This window comes from Oncorhynchus masou, chromosome 11 (assembly GCF_036934945.1).
Source record: "Oncorhynchus masou masou isolate Uvic2021 chromosome 11, UVic_Omas_1.1, whole genome shotgun sequence".
Classification (NCBI taxonomy): Eukaryota; Metazoa; Chordata; class Actinopteri; order Salmoniformes; family Salmonidae; genus Oncorhynchus; species Oncorhynchus masou.
In genome coordinates, this window is record NC_088222.1 from 28974973 (window position 1) to 28991607 (window position 16635).

At 46.3% G+C, this 16635-nt stretch overlaps 1 pseudogene; it reads right to left on the bottom strand.

The window, feature by feature from the left end:
• Nucleotides 1-587: 587 nt before the first annotated feature.
• Nucleotides 588-16390, bottom strand: LOC135547954 (uncharacterized; annotated as a pseudogene).
• Nucleotides 16391-16635: the final 245 nt, after the last annotated feature.

Below are 16635 nucleotides of genomic sequence, written 5' to 3' on the forward strand. Positions count from 1 at the left end.
GTCTGGAATTTATTTGGTTGTTTGCATTATGATCATAAATAGTCATGAAATAAATGTCAGAATGTGTCACGTTCTGACCTTAGTTCTTTTTTTATGTCTTTGTTTTAGTATGGTCAGGGCGTGAGTTGGGTGGGTTGTCTATGTTCCTTTTTCTATGATTTGGGATTTCTGTGTTTGGCCTGGTATGGTTCTCAATCAGAGGCAGCTGTCATTCGTTGTCCCTGATTGAGAACCATACTTAGGTAGCCTGGTTTCACTTTAGAGTTGTGGGTGATTATTTTCCGTGTCAGTGTTTGTTCCACACGGGACTGTTTCGGTTATTCACATTGTTATTTTGTAGTTTAGTGTTCATGTAAATAAGTATCGTTATGGACACTTACCACGCTGCGCATTGGTCCTCCGATCCTTCCTACTACTACTCTTCGTCAGAAGAGGAGGAGGACAATCGTTACAGAATGACATGACTAGTAAAACACTGCCTTGGCATTATAACTCAAGGGAAGACCTCACTTAATGTAAATAGAAAACTCCCAAGTAAAAATGTAATCAATGATATCTTTAAAATCAAGTTTGAACATTTTGTATAAATACATTTCAACCTGAAGTAGAAAACAATAAGTAACAGTTCAAATGTGGCGTGCAAGACAGAGATAAACTGTCTGCGTTTGAGAATATAATTTAACCTCCAACAAACTCCATAATTAACTCATACAGTAAGACTTAAATAAACAGTGTTTATTTGAATATGGACACAGATATAAATATGGACATCCAATGCTAGATGCATATGGTCAGTGTCAGGAGGTAGCTTCTCTAGGAGCCTCCTCTGGCTGCAGCACACAGGTCTCTCTGGGCCAGCAGCATGTGGAGGGGGTGGGTACACAGTCCTCTTCCTCCCGGTCTCCCTCTCCCTCCACCAGCTCACTCCTCACGTTACGGTTCTGCTGGCAGCTGAAGCGACGAGCCTTCAGACAGAGAGATAAAGCGAACACACATTCCTCTAAAGAAACTAATGAAGCACATCCTCTCATTACCAAACTACAATATCAGAGTACAGAGACCAACACAGTGAGAGAGATACTGACCAGTAGACACGCCTCTCCTGCTTGGGCATGACGTGCCACAGGCTGGCCAGCTCCTTGGTGACCACAGTAGACGGAGTGCCAGGGTGAGTGCTGTTCAGAGACATGGCAGCCATCTTAGTTAGACACACAGAGGTAGAGAACATCCAGCTGAACCACAGGGTTATGGGGGTTAAAGGGTTTACTCACCAGAGGTAGGTCTTCCTGTTGATGCGGCAGAACATGATAAAGCCATTGACACTCTTCTTCTTTAGGGGTGGAGGGACTTGAGGGTGAACCCTGGTGGAGGCATTGTGACTGCGCCGGCGTGCTGTGCTGCTGGTCTTCGACTTCAGAGGGACTAGTTGTTGCTTGGGGGTCCAGGTGATGTCCCCTTCCTCCCCCAGGGAGGACTGCCACCCTCCTTCATGCCTCACCACAGCTTCACCTTCCGACAGCTAGGGGGAACAGTGGCTTTATATTTGACTTGAACATACTCATGTACCTAACATAATTTCAAATCAAATTTTATTTGTCACATGCGCCGAATACAACAGGCATTACAGTGAAATGCTTACTTACAAGCCCCTAACCAACAATGCAGTTAAAACATACAGATAAGAATAAGAAATAAAAGTAACAAGTAATTAAAGAGCAGCAGTAAAATAACAGTAGCAAGACTATACAGGGAGGTACCGGAACAAAGTCAATGTGCGGGGTCACTGGTTAGTTGAGGTAATATGTACATGTAGGTAGTTATTAATGTGACTATGCATAGATGATAACAACAGAGAGTATCAGCAGTGTAAAGGGGGGGGGGGGCAATGCAAATAGTCTGGGTAGACATTTGATTAGATGTTCAGAGGCTTATGGCTTGGGGTAGAAGCTGTTTAGAAGCCTCTTGGTCCTAGACTTGGCTCCGGTACCGCTTGCTGTGCAGTAGCAGAGAGAACAGTCTATGACTAGGGTAGCTGGAGTCTTTGACAATTGTTAGGGCCTTCCTCTGACACCGCCTGGTATAGAGGTCCTAGATGGCAGGAAGCTTGGCCCCAGTGATGTACTGAACCGTTCGCACTACCCTCTGCCTTGCGGTCGGAGGCCGAGCAGTTGCCATATCAGGCAGTGATGCAACCAGTCAGGATGCTCTTGATGGTGCAGCTGTAGAACCTATTGAGGATCTGAGGACCCATAAAAAATATTTATGCATAGTCATTTTTGTTATGTACTTGAGTGAAGACCCAAAAGCGGTTTTAACAGAAAACAGAGTTCTTTAATGAAAAACAGGAATGGCATAAATCCTCTTCCAACGTTGTCAATGGAACAAAAAGAACGTTAGTATAATGCAGGATGCACCTGCCAGGCAGACTCCGACAGGATAGGACAAGGTGGAAGCAAACGGGACGACAGCTTGCTTCTGGCATGAAAAACACAAACAAGAATCAGACACTGAAAGTAGCAGGAACAGAGAGAGAAATAGAGACCTAATCAGAGGGGGAAGAGAGAACAGGTGTGAAAGAGTGAATGAGCTAGTTAGGGGAGATGTAGAACAGCTGAAGAATGAGAGACAGAGAAGGTAACCTAAAAAGACCAGCAGAGAGAGACAGAGTGAAGAGAAAGGACAGGAACAGACATAACAAGACATGACAGTACCCCCCCCCACTCACCGAGCGCCTCCTGGCGCACTCGAGGAGGAAACCTGGCGGCAACGGAGGAAATCATCGATCAGCGAACGGTCCAGCACGTCCCGAGAGGGAACCCAACTCCTCTCCTCAGGACCGTACCCCTCCCAATCCACTAGGTTTCACAATCCACCACGGCCCCGAGGGCGCATGTCCAAAATCTTACGAACCCTGTAGATGGGTGCGCCCTCGACAAGGATGGGGGGGGGGGGGGGGGGGACGGCGGGGGCGCGAAGAACGGGCTTAACACAGGAGACATGGAAGACCGGGTGAACGCGACGAAGATAGCGCGGGAGAAGAAGTCGCACTGCGACAGGATTAATGACCTGGGAAATACGGAACGGACCAATGAACCGCGGGGCCAACTTGCGAGAAGCTGTCTTAAGGGGAAGGTTCTGAGTGGAGAGCCATACTCTCTGACCGCAACAATATCTAGGACTCTTGGTCCTACGCTTATTAGCGGCCCTCACAGTCTGCGCCCTATTACGGCAAAGTGCCGACCTGACCCCCTTCCAGGTGCGCTCGCAACGCTGGACAAAAGCCTGAGCGGAGGGACGCAGGACTCGGCGAGCTGAGCTGAGAACAGCGGAGGCTGGTACCCGAGGCTACTCTGAAAAGGAGATAGACCGGTAGCAGACGAGGGAAGCGAGTTGTGGGCGTACTCTGCCCAGGGAGCTGTTCTGACCAAGACGCAGGGTTACGAAAAGAAAGACTGCGTAAAATGCGACCAACAGTCTGATTGGCCCGTTCGGCTTGGCCGTTAGACTGGGGATGAAAGCCGGACGAGAGACTGACGGAAGCCCCAATCAAACGGCAAAACTCCCTCCAAAATTGAGACGTGAACTGCGGGCCTCTGTCGGAAACGACGTCAGACGGAAGGCCATGAATTCGGAAAACATTCTCGATAATGATCTGAGCCGTCTCCTTAGCAGAAGGGAGCTTAGCGAGAGGAATGAAATGAGCCGCCTTAGAGAATCTATCGACAACCGTAAGAATAACTGTCTTCCCCGCTGATGAAGGCAGTCCGGTGATGAAATCTAAAGCGATGTGAGACCACGGTCGAGAGGGAATGGGAAGCGGTCTGAGACGGCCGGCAGGAGGAGAGTTCCCAGATTTAGTCTGCGCGCAGACCGAACAAGCGGCGACAAATCGACGCGCGTCACGTTCCCGAGTGGGCCACCAGAAACGCTGGCGAATGGAAGCGAGCGTACCCCGAACGCCGGGGTGGCCGGCTAACCTGGCAGAGTGGGCCCACTGAAGAACGGCCGGACGAGTAGGAACGGGAACGAACAGAAGGTTCCTAGGACAAGCTCGCGGCGACGGAGTGTGAGCGAGTGCTTGCTTTACCTGCCTCTCAATTCCCCAGACAGTCAACCCGACAACACGCCCTTCAGGGAGAATCCCCTCGGGGTCGGTGGAGACCTCAGAAGAACTGAAGAGACGAGATAAAGCATCAGGCTTGGTGTTTTTGAGCCCGGACGATAAGAAATAACGAACTCGAAACGAGCGAAAAACAGAGCCCAACGAGCCTGACGCGCATTAAGTCGTTTGGCTGAACGGATGTACTCAAGGTTCCTATGGTCAGTCCAAACGACAAAAGGAACGGTCGCCCCCTCCAACCACTGTCGCCATTCGCCTAGGGCTAAGCGGATGGCGAGCAGTTCGCGATTACCAACATCATAGTTACGTTCTGACGGCGATAAGCGATGAGAAAAACGCGCAAGGATGGACCTTGCCGTCAGAGAGAGAGCGCTGAGAAAGAATGGCCCCCACGCCCACCTCTGACGCGTCAACCTCAACAACAAACTGACTAGAGATGTCAGGTGTAACAAGAATAGGTGCGGAAGTAAAACGATTCTTAAGAAGATCAAAAGCTCCCTGGGCGGAAACGGACCACTTAAAGCACGTCTTAACAGAAGTAAGGGCTGTGAGGGGAGCTGCCACCTGACCGAAATTACGGATGAAACGACGATAGAAATTAGCGAAGCCCAGAAAGCGCTGCAGCTCGACGCGTGACTTAGGAACGGGCCAATCAATGACAACCTGGACCTTAGCGGGATCCATCTTAATGCCCTCAGCGGAAATAACGGAACCGAGAAAAGGGACAGAGGCGGCATGAAAAGTGCACTTCTCAGCCTTCACATAAAGACAGTTCTCCAAAAGGCGCTGGAGGACGCGTCGCACGTGCTGAACATGAATCGAGAGAGACGGTGAAAAAATCAGGATATCGTCCATGTAAACGAAAACAAAAATGTTCAGCATGTCTCTCAGGACGTCGTTAACTAGTGCCTGAAAGACAGCTGGAGCGTTAACGAGGCCGAAAGGAAGAACCCGGTATTCAAAGTGCCCTAACGGAGTGTTAAACGCCGTCTTCCACTCGTCCCCCTCCCTGATGCGCACGAGATGGTAGGCGTTACGAAGGTCCAATTTGGTGAAAAACCTGGCTCCCTGCAGGATCTCGAAGGCTGAAGACATAAGAGGAAGCGGATAACGATTCTTAACTGTTATGTCATTCAGCCCTCGATAATCCACGCATGGGCGCAGGGACCCGTCCTTCTTCTGAACAAAAAAAACCCCCACTCCGGCGGGAGAGGAGGAGGAGACTATGGTACCGGCGTCGAGCGAAACCGACAAATAATCCTCGAGAGCCTTACGTTCGGGAGCCGACAGAGAGTATAATCTACCCCGGGGGGGAGTAGTTCCCGGAAGGAGATCAATACTACAGTCATACGACCGGTGTGGAGGAGAGAAGTGGCCTTGGAACGACTGAACACCGTGCGCAGATCGTGATACTCCTCCGGCACCCCTGTCAAATCGCCAGGCTCCTCCTGTGAAGAAGAGACAGAGGAAACAGGAGGGATAGCAGACATTAAACAGGTCACATGACAAGAAACATTCCAGGATAGGATAGTATTACTAGACCAATTAATAGAAGGGTTATGGCGCACTAGCCAGGGATGACCCAAAACAACAGGTGTAAAAGGTGAACGAAAAATTAAAAAAGAAATGGTTTCGCTATGATTACCAGAGACAGTGAGGGTTAAAGGCAGCGTCTCACGCTGAATCTTGGGGAGAGAACTACCATCTAAAGCGAACAAGGCCGTTGGCTCCCCTAACTGTCTGAGAGGAATGTCATGTTCCCGAGCCCAGGTCTCGTCCATAAAACAGCCCTCCGCCCCAGAGTCTATCAAGGCACTGCAGGAAGCAGATGAACCGGGCCAGCGGAGATGGACCGGAAAGGTAGTGCGTGATCCAGAAGGAGAGGCCTGAGTAGTTGCGCTCACCAGTAGCCCTCCTCTTACTGATGAGCTCTGGCTTTTACTGGACATGAGGTGACAAAATGACCAGCGGAGCCGCAGTAGAGACAGAGGCGATTGGTGATTCTCCGTTCCTTCTCCTTGGCCGAGATGCGGATACCCCCAGCTGCATAGGCTCAGCATCCGAGCCGGCGGAAGAGGGTGGCAGTGATGCGGCAGGTGGCAGTGATGTGGAGAGGGGAGCAACGGAGAACGCGAACTCCTTTCCACGTGCTCGGCGACGAAGATCAAACCGTCGCTCTATGCGAATAGCGAGAGCTATTAAGGAGTCCAGACTGGAAGGAACCTCCCGGGAGAGGATCTCATCCTTAACCTCGACGAGGAGACCCTCCAGAAAACGAGCGAGCAAAGCCGGCTCGTTCCAGTCACTAGAGGCAGCGAGAGTGCGAAACTCAATAGAATAATCCGTTATGGATCGATTCCCCTGACATAGGGAAGACAGGGCCCTGGAAGCCTCCTCCCCAAAAACAGAACGGTCAAAAACCCGTATCATCTCCTCCTTAAAGTCCTGAAACTGGTTAATACACTCAGCCCTCGCCTCCCAGATTGCCGTGCCCCACTCACGCGCCCGTCCGGTGAGGAGAGAAATGACGTAGGCGATGCGGGCTGCGCTCCTGGAGTAAGTGTTGGGCTGGAGAGAGAACACCACATCACACTGAGTGAGGAATGAGCGGCACGCAGTGGGCTCGCCTGAGTAACAGGGCGGGTTGTTGATCCTGGGCTCCGGAGACTCGGAAACCCTGGAAGTGGGCGGTGGATCGAGGTGGAGTTGGTGAACCTGTCTTGTGAGGTCGGAGACTTGGACGGCCAGGGTCTCAACGGCATGTCGAGCAGCAGACAATTCCTCCTCGTGTCTGCCTAGCATCGCTCCCTGGATCTCGACGGCGGAGTGAAAAGGGTCCGGAGCCGCTGGGTCCATTCTTGGTCTGATTCTTCTGTTATGTACTTGAGTGAAGACCCAAAAGCGGTTTTAACAGAAAACAGAGTTCTTTAATGAAAAACAGGAATGGCATAAATCCTCTTCCAACGTTGTCAATGGAACAAAAAGAACGTTAGTATAATGCAGGATGCACCTGCCAGGCAGACTCCGACAGGATAGGACAAGGTGGAAGCAAACGGGACGACAGCTTGCTTCTGGCATGAAAAACACAAACAAGAATCAGACACTGAAAGTAGCAGGAACAGAGAGAGAAATAGAGACCTAATCAGAGGGGGAAGAGAGAACAGGTGTGAAAGAGTGAATGAGCTAGTTAGGGGAGATGTAGAACAGCTGAAGAATGAGAGACAGAGAAGGTAACCTAAAAAGACCAGCAGAGAGAGACAGAGTGAAGAGAAAGAGGACAGGAACAGACATAACAAGACATGACACATTTTAATAACTCTACCCACTTGTACAGTTTACATACACTTAGGCTGGAGTCTTTAAAAAGCGTTTTTCAACCACTCCACAAATTTCTTGTTCACAAACTATAATTTTGGCAAGTCGGTTAGGACATCTACTTTGTGCATGACACAAGTAATTTTTCCAACAATTGTTTCCAGACAGATTATTTCACTTATAATTCACTGTATCACAGTTACATACACTAAGTTGACTGTGCCTTTAAACAGCTTGGGAAATTCCAGAAAATTATGTCATGGCTTTAGAAGCTTCTGATAGACTAATTGACATCATTTGAGTCATTTGGAGATGTACCTGTGGATGTATTTCAAGGCCTTCCTTCAAACTCAGTGCCTCTTTGCTTGACATCATGGGAAAATCAAAAGAAATCAGCCAAGACCTCAGAAAAAAAAATTGTAGACCTCCACAAGTCTGGTTCATCCTTGGGAGCAATTTCCAAATGCCTGAAGTTACCACGTTAATCTGTACAAACAATAGTATGCAAGTATAAACACCATGGGACCACGCAGCCGTCATACCGCTCAGGAAGGAGACACGTTCTGTCTCCTAGAGATGAACATACTTTGGTGCGAAAAGTGCAAATCAATCCCAAAACAACAGCAAAGGACCTTGTGAAAATGCTGGAGGAAACAGGTACAGCCACTCAGCAAGGAAGAAGCCACTGCTCCAAAACCGCCATAAAAAAGCCAGACTACGGGGGGGTGCAAAGATTTTATTTTTTGTAGAAATGTCCTCTGCTCTGATGAAACAAAAATAGAACTGTTTGGCTATAATGACCATTGTTATGTTTGGAGGAAAAGGGGGGAGGGTTGCAAGCCGAAGAACACCATCCCAATCATGAAGCACGGGGGTGGTAGCATCATGCTGTAGGGGTGCTTTGCTGCAGGAGGGACTGGTGCGCATCACAAAATAGATGGCATCATGAGGGAGGGAATTTATGTGGATATACTGAAGCAACATCTCAAGACATCAGTCAGGAAGTTAAAGCTTGATCGCAAATGGGTCTTCCAAATGGACAATGACCCCAAGCATATTTCCAAAGTTGTGGCAAAATGGCTTAAGGACAACAAAGTCAAGGTATTGGAGTGGCCATCACAAAGCCCTGACCTCAATCCCATAGAAAATTTGTGGGCAGAACTGAAAAGGCATGTGTGAGCAAGGAGGCCTATAAACCTGACTCCGTTACACCAGCTCTGTTAGGAAGAATGGGCCAAAATTCACCCAATTTATTGTGGGACGCTTGTGGAAGGCTACCTGAAACGTTTGACCCAAGTTAAGCGATTTAAATGCAATGCTACCAAATACTAATTGAGTTTATGTAAACTTCTGACCCACTGGGAATGTAATGAAAGAAATAAAAGCTGAAATAAATCATTCTCTCTACTATTATTCTGATATTTCACATTCTTAAAATGAAGTGGTGATCCTAACTGACCTAAAACAGGGAATTTTTACTAGGATTAAATGTCAGAAATTGTGAAAAGCTGAGTTTAAATGCGTTTGTCTAAGGTGTATGTAAACTTCCGACTTCAACTGTACATATTACCTCAACTAACCGGTGCCCCACGCACATTGACTCTTTACCTGTACCCCCTGTATATAGTCTCGCTATTGTTATTTTACCGCTGCTCTTAAATTACTTGTTTTTTTCTTCTTCTTCTTATTCTTACCTGTATTTTTATTTTATTTTAAACTGCATTGTTGGTTAGGGGTTCGTAAGTAAGCATTTGACTGTAAGGTCTACTACACCTGTTGTATTTGGCACATGTGACTAATAAAATTGGATTTGATTTGTTGAACGCTGAGCTGTCGTCAATGAATAGCATTCTCACATAGGTGTTCCTTTTGTCCATGTGGGAAAGGGCAGTGTGGAGTGCAATAGAGATTGCATCATCATTGGATCTGTTGGGGTGGTATGCAAATTGGAGTGTCTAGGGTTTCTGAGATGTGAGCCATGACCAGCCTTTCAAAACACTTTATGGCTACAGACGTGGGTGCTACGGGTCGGTAGTCATTTAGGCAGGTTACCTTAATGTTCTTGGGCACAGGGACCGTGGTGGTGTGCTTGAAACATGTTGGTATTACAGACTCAGACAGGGAGAGGTTGAAAATCTCAGTGAAGACACTTGCCAGTTGGTCAAAGCATGCTCAGAGTACACGTCCTGGTAATCCATCTGGCCCCGTGACCTTATGAATGTTGACCTGTTTAATTACTCACATTTGCTGTGGAGAGCGTGATCAGTCTTCCGGAACAGCTGGTGCTCTCATGCATGTTTCAGTGTTATTTGCCTCAAAGCGAGCATAGAAGTAGTTTAGCTTGTCTGGTAGGCTCGTGTCACTGGGCAGCTCTAGGCTGTGCTTCCCTTTGTAGTCTATAATGGTTTGCAAGCCCTGCCACATCTGACGAGCATCAGAGCTGGTGTAGTATGATTCGATCTTAGTCCCTTATTGACCCTTTGCCTGTTTGATGGTTTGTCTCAGGGCAGCTTTGGACTTTAGCTCAGTGTGAATGTTGCCCTTAGTCCATGGCTTCTGGTTGGGGTATGTACGTACGGTCACTGTGGAAACGACGTCATCGATGCACTTATTGATGAGGCCAATGACTGATGTGGTGTACTCCTCAATGTCATCAGAGGTATCCCGGAACATATTCCAGTTTGTGCAAGCAAAACAGTCCTATAGCTCAGCATCTGCTTCATCTGACCACTTTTTTATTGATCTCGTCACTCACTGGTGCTTCCTGCTTAAATTGTGGCTTGTAAGCAGGAATCAGGAGGATAGAATTATGGTCAGATTTGCCAAATTGGAGTGCGAGGGAGAGCTTTGTACGAGTCTCTGTGTGTGGAGTAAAGGTGGTCCAGAGTCCCCCCCCCCCCCCCCTGGTTGCACATTTAACATATTGATAGAAATTTGGTCAAACGGATTTAAGTTTCCCTGCATTACAGTCCCCGGCGACTAGGAGCGTCGCCTCTGGGTGAGCGTTTTCTTGTCTGCTTATGGTGGAATACAGCTCATTCAATGCTGTCTTAGTTCCAGCCTCAGTCTGTGGTGTTATGTAAACAGCTACGAAAAATACAGATGAAAACTCTCTAGGTAGATAGTGTGGTCTTCAGTTTATCATAAGATACTCTACCTCAGGTGAGCAATAGCTCGATACTTCCTTAGATATTGTGCACCAGCTGTTATTTACAAAAATACATAATCCGCCGCCCCTTGTCTTACCAGACGCCGCTGTTCTATCCTGCCGGTACAGCGTATTAGCAGCCAGCTGTATGTTGATAGTGTCGTCATTCAGCCACGACTCCGTGAAGCATAGGTTTTGAATGTCCCGTTGGTAGTTTAATCTTCCGCCTAGGTCATCTATTTTATTCTCCAAAGATTGCACGTTTACTAGCATAATGGAAGGAAGTGGAGGTTTATTTGAACGCCTACGAATTCTCAGAAGGCAGCTCGCCCTCTGGCCCCTTTTTCTCCCCCTCCTCTTCATGCAAATCACGGGAATCTGGGCCTGTTCCAGAGAAAGCAGTATATCGTTCGCGTCGGGCTCGTCAGACTCATTAAAGGAGAGGATTCTGCCAGTACGTGGTGAGTAATCACAGTCCTGATATCCAGAAGGTATTTTCGGTCATAAGAGACAGTAGCGGCAACATTATGAACAAAATAACAACAAAAAAAACAAGTTAAAACAACGCAAATAAACAAACAAAAAAATAATCGGTTGGGGACACGTAAAATGCCAGCCTTCTTCTCCGGCGTCATACTATACACTCAAGATTTGTGTTGTGAAAACATGATTCTGTGAGGCTTACCAAGACAGTGGGGTCATGGCAGGGCAAGCGGGACACTTTCGTGTGGGTTGTTTTAGGGGTGACCCAAACATCCTCGAATAGCACTGTAAAAAAGATGAAGTGCTATATTGGCTATGTTTCACTCTCTCTCTCTGTCTCTCTCCCTTGCACCAGGAACTGTAGATGATTCAAATCTGATGGAATCCTTCCAACTGAGTTAAAGCCAGCTTTTACAGACTGCACTGCTTGGTAGAATGCACACTACAGCGAGCCGCCTGTTCAGTCTCATCTGAGATCCCCAAAGATTGGAAAGCTGTCGCAGTCAGCTTCAAAGAGGGAGGTACTCTAAACCCAAACTGCTACAGACCTATATCTATCCTACCCTGCCTTTCTAAGGTCTTCGAAAGCCAAGTTAACAAACAGATCTCTGACCATTTTGAATCCCACCATACCTTCTCCACTATGCAATCTGGTTTCCGAGCTGGTCATGGGTGCACCTCAGCCACGCTCAAGGTCCTAAATGATATCATAACCGCCATTGATAAGAGACGATATTGTGTAGCTGTATTCATCGACCTGGCCAAGGTGTTCGACTCTGTCAATCACCACATTCTTATCTGCAAGACTCAACAGCCTTGGTTTCTCAAATGACTGCCTCGCCTGATTCACCAACTACTTTGCAGACAGAGCTCCGTTTGTCAAAATGGAGGCCCTTTTGTACGGACATCTGGCAGTCTCTATGGGTTGCCACAGGGTTCAATTCTCGGGCCGACCCTTTTCTCTGTATACATCTATGATGTTGCTCTTGCTGCTGGTGATTCTCTGATCCAGCTCTACGCAGATGACACCATTCTGTATACATCTGGCCCTTCTTTGGACACTGTGTTAAACCTCCAAACAAGCTTCAATGCCATACAACACTCCTTCCGTGGCCTCCAACTGCTCTTAAATGCAAGTAAAACGTACTATTCTGCCAATCCTTGACTTCGGCGATGTCATTTACAAAATAGCCTCCAACACTCTACCCAGCAAATTGGATGCAGTCTATCACAGTGCCATCCGTTTTGTCACTAAAGCCCCATATACTACCCACCTCTGCGACCTGAATGCTCGTTGGCTGGTCCTCGCTTCATATTCATTGCCAAACCCACTGGCTCCAGGTCATCTATAAGTCTCTGCTAGGTAAAACGCCGCCTTATCTCAGCTCACTGGTCACCATAGCAGCATCCATGCGTAGCACGCGCTCCAGCAGGTATATTTCACTGGTCACCCCCAAAGCCAATTCCTCCTTTCCTTACAGTTCTCTGCTGCCAATGACTGGAACTAATTGCAAAAATCACTGAAGCTGGAGACTCATATCTCCCTCACTAACTTTAAGCCCCAGCTGTCAGTGCAGCTCACAGATCATTGCACCTGTACATAGCCCATATGGAAATAGCCCATCCAACTACCTCATCACCATACTGTTATTTTTTAAATATATATTTTTTGCTCCTTTGCATCCCAGTATCTCTACTTGCACATTCATCTTCTGCACATGTATCACTCCAGTGTTTAATAGCTAAATTGTAATTATTTCACCACTATGGCCTTTTTATTACCTTACCTCCCTTATCTTACCTCATTTGCACACACTGTACATAGACTTTCTCTATTGTGTTGTTGACTGTATGTTTGTTTATTCCATGTGTAACTCTGTGTTGTTGTTTGTGTCGCACTGCTTTGTTTTATCTTGGCTAGGTCACAGTTGTTAATGAGAACGTGTTCTCAACTAGCCTACCTGGTTAAATGAAGGTAAAAAAAGGAAAATAAAATGGCAGGTAGGGTCTCATATGTACTAGAGGTCGACCGATTATGATTTTTCAACGCCGGTACCGATTATTGGAGGACCAAAAAATGCCCATACCGATTAATCGGACAGTTTTTATATATATATTTGTAATAATAATGATAATAATGACAATTACAACAATACTGAATGAACAATGAACACTTTTATTTTTACTTAATATAATACATAAATAAAAACAATTTAGTCTCAAATAAATAATGAAACATGTTCAATTTGGTTTAAATAACGCAAAAACCCAGTGTTGGAGAAGAAAGTAAAAGTGCAATATGTGCCATGTAAAAAAGCTAACGTTTAAATTCTTTGCTCAGAACATATGAAAGCTGGCGATTCCTTTTAACATGAGTCTTCAATATTCCCAGTTAAGAAGTTTTAGGTTGTAGTTAATTACAGGAATTATGAAACGTCGACTATTTCTCTCTATACGTATTTCATATGCCTTTGACTATTGGATGTTCGTATAGGTACTTTAGTATTGCCAGCCTAATCTCGGGAGTTGATAGGCTAAACAGCACAATGCTTGAAGCACAGCAAAGAGGTGCTGGAAAAATGCAGGAAAGTGCTGTTTGAATGAATGCTTACGAGACTGCTGCCGCCTACCACCGCTCAGTCAGACTGCTCTATCAAATCATAGACTTAATTCTAATATAATAAACACACAGAAATACAAGCCTTTTGTCATTAATATGGTCAAATCCGGAAACTATCATTTCGGGATTTAAAAAAAATAATATTTCAGTGGAATACGGAACCGTTCCGTATTTTATCGAACGAGTGGCTACCCTAAGTCTAAATATTGCTGTTACATTGCACAACCTTCAATGTTATGTCATAATTTTATACAATTCTGGCCAAATAATTACGGTCTTATTTGGAGAAAATGGTCTTCACACAGTTCGCAACGAGCCAGGCGACCCAAACTGCTGCATATAACCTGGGTCTGCTTGCACTGAACGCAAGAGAAGTGACACAATTTGCCTCGTTAATATTGCCTGCTAACATGAATGACTTTTAACTAAATATACAGGTTTAAAAATATATACTTCTGTGTATTGATTTTAAGAAAGGCATTGATGTTTATGGTTAGGTACATTTGTGCAACGATTGGGCTTTTTCGCGAATACACTTTTGTTAAATCATCACCTGTTTGGCGAAGTTGAAGTAGGCTGTGATTCGATGACAAATGAACAGGTCCCGCGTTGATTATATGCAATGCAGGACAAGCTAGGACAAGCTAGTTGACCTAGTAATATCATCAAGTATGTGTAGTTAACTAGTGATTATGTGAAGATTGATTGTTTTTATAAGATAAGTTTAATGCTTGCTAGAAACTTACCGTGGCTCCTTGCAGCCACAAGGTCCTTTTGATGCTGCACTCACGTAACAGGTGGTCAGCCTGCCACGCAGTCTCCTCGTGGATTGCAATGTAATTGGCCATAATCGACATCCAAAAAGGCTGATAACAGATTGTTATGAAAACTTGAAATCGGCCCCAATTCATCGGTCGACCTCTAATACATACCCAACATAAAGCAGCAACACCGTGGTCACTAAGGACAAGGTCCAAAGAGCTTAATATTGAGCTTGTGATATTAATAAAAGTGTTACCGTGGAGCTCCTCCTTTCCCTCAGGCAGCAGGCAGTGGCAGGTGACGTGAGGAGGGAGGGACTGAGGTTCAGACTGTCTCCCATCCTAAACAGAGGCAGCAGGATGGGGCATTGGGGTGTAGCAGCAGGGCTTAGGAAGGGCTTCATTTTCTTTCCCATGGGTGGGATGACACCAAGCACGCGGTCCTCCAGGAAAAGTGATCCTGACCTGAACACACACATATGGGTTGAAAACACATGCAATAATACTATACTTAGTTATAATATAAAAAACAGGCATGAATGCCAGCGGCTACAGGGATGTAAATCCACCCAGTAGGAGAGTCGAGGACTCCACTCCCTGGGCTGCTCTCACTGCCGGTGCGGTCCTCACAGATAGAGCAGTGGACTACCTGTGTTGGAGATGGAGTCCACAGAGTCCCACTGCTCCCTAGGGTAGACATATAGAGGCATTGACTCATGTACATTTGTCCTAAACATACCTATCCTGTATAGCCCTGAAACCTCTGAGGACCCTCCAGTCTAACTCACCCTCCAGAAGCGTGCTCAAGGGAAGCAGCTTATTGAGACTGAAGCCTGAATCCAGGGAAATCGGCTGGGAGTCGCTGTCATACACAGGCCACGCCCCATGGCTATCGCTAGACTGGAGCTCTGACCAATCAGAATGCACTCCCCACATGGGGACAGACACACCCTTCTCCTCTGGGTCAACTAATTTTCCATTAGCTACAGCTTTGTACAATCTCCTTCTTTTCATCTGAAGCTCTGCCTTAAATTCTGAGTAAAGCAAACAGAAAAGCAACATCCTGGTTAGTGTGATGTTATTACACACAAAACTAGTTTGTAATCATATTTGATGTAATCAACAGAACTACTCTCGTCACTTCACAATAGTCTTTAACTGTGTTGAACATAATGTCATGGGGAGTTGGGGGAGAGGTGTGGGGCTGTTACCTGAAGTGGGGGCAGGTCTCTTGCGGGAACAACTGCAGACATACTTGCATTTGGCCTTTGGATTGTGAGGGGGAGTACAGGGCTCAAAGGGGGTGTTCTCTTCACTCTCAGAACCTGTGCATGCAAACACACATAGTGTAAATGCATTGATATGAAACTCAAGCACAGTCTGTACTTGTCTTGATGCTGGGGTGGGGTGGTACCTGTGTCGGGTTCCTGCTTGGGGAGGCAAGCGGCACTGCGGGGTCCTCATCCTACTCTGAAGAAAGTCAAAATAGCGCAGCATGTGGACCAGAGTCTCCTTCTGAAGATAGATTAGAGACATCACACACAGAAACACCCACCCACATAATGTAACCGTACTGAATTCAGGCAAAGAGATGCACCCACATACTGTCTATATAAAACAGACACAAAGACTTGTACAGAGAATTCATGAATACAAATAAATCAAGAACGTCAGTGCATAAACCTTGGTGAGGCCATTCCTTAGGCTCAGACATGTGCAGGAGGCCTGCAATCTGTTTCAGACTGTTCCTCCAGCATGTGCTCCAGTCCAGCTGATCCTTACTGTAAGATAAGTTACTCATTTTTTAGCTACAGTAAATAATTCTCAGGATCTCATTCAAGCCTCGTTTCTAATTATTGACAGTGACATGCAACAGGCCATTTTAGAAGCTAAAACTACCTTTTCCAGCGAGTCTCGTCCCTGCCTGCGGGTTCTGGTGCCATTGCTCAAATCTGCCACAGGGGGCGTCAAATATACACGATTACCGTTCACAGTCCCATACAAAGTAACGTTTGCTTGCTAGCTAGCTGAAGTTTGCCATCTCTCAATCTAGCTAACGTTACTGGTTTTAATTTCACGCCTTTAACCAAATATTATTTTTACTTTTATATGCTTCGCCTTTTCCTCAGCTGCTTTAACTAAAATATCTTAACGTAGCTACGTTTGAGCTAACGTTAATTCTATAGCA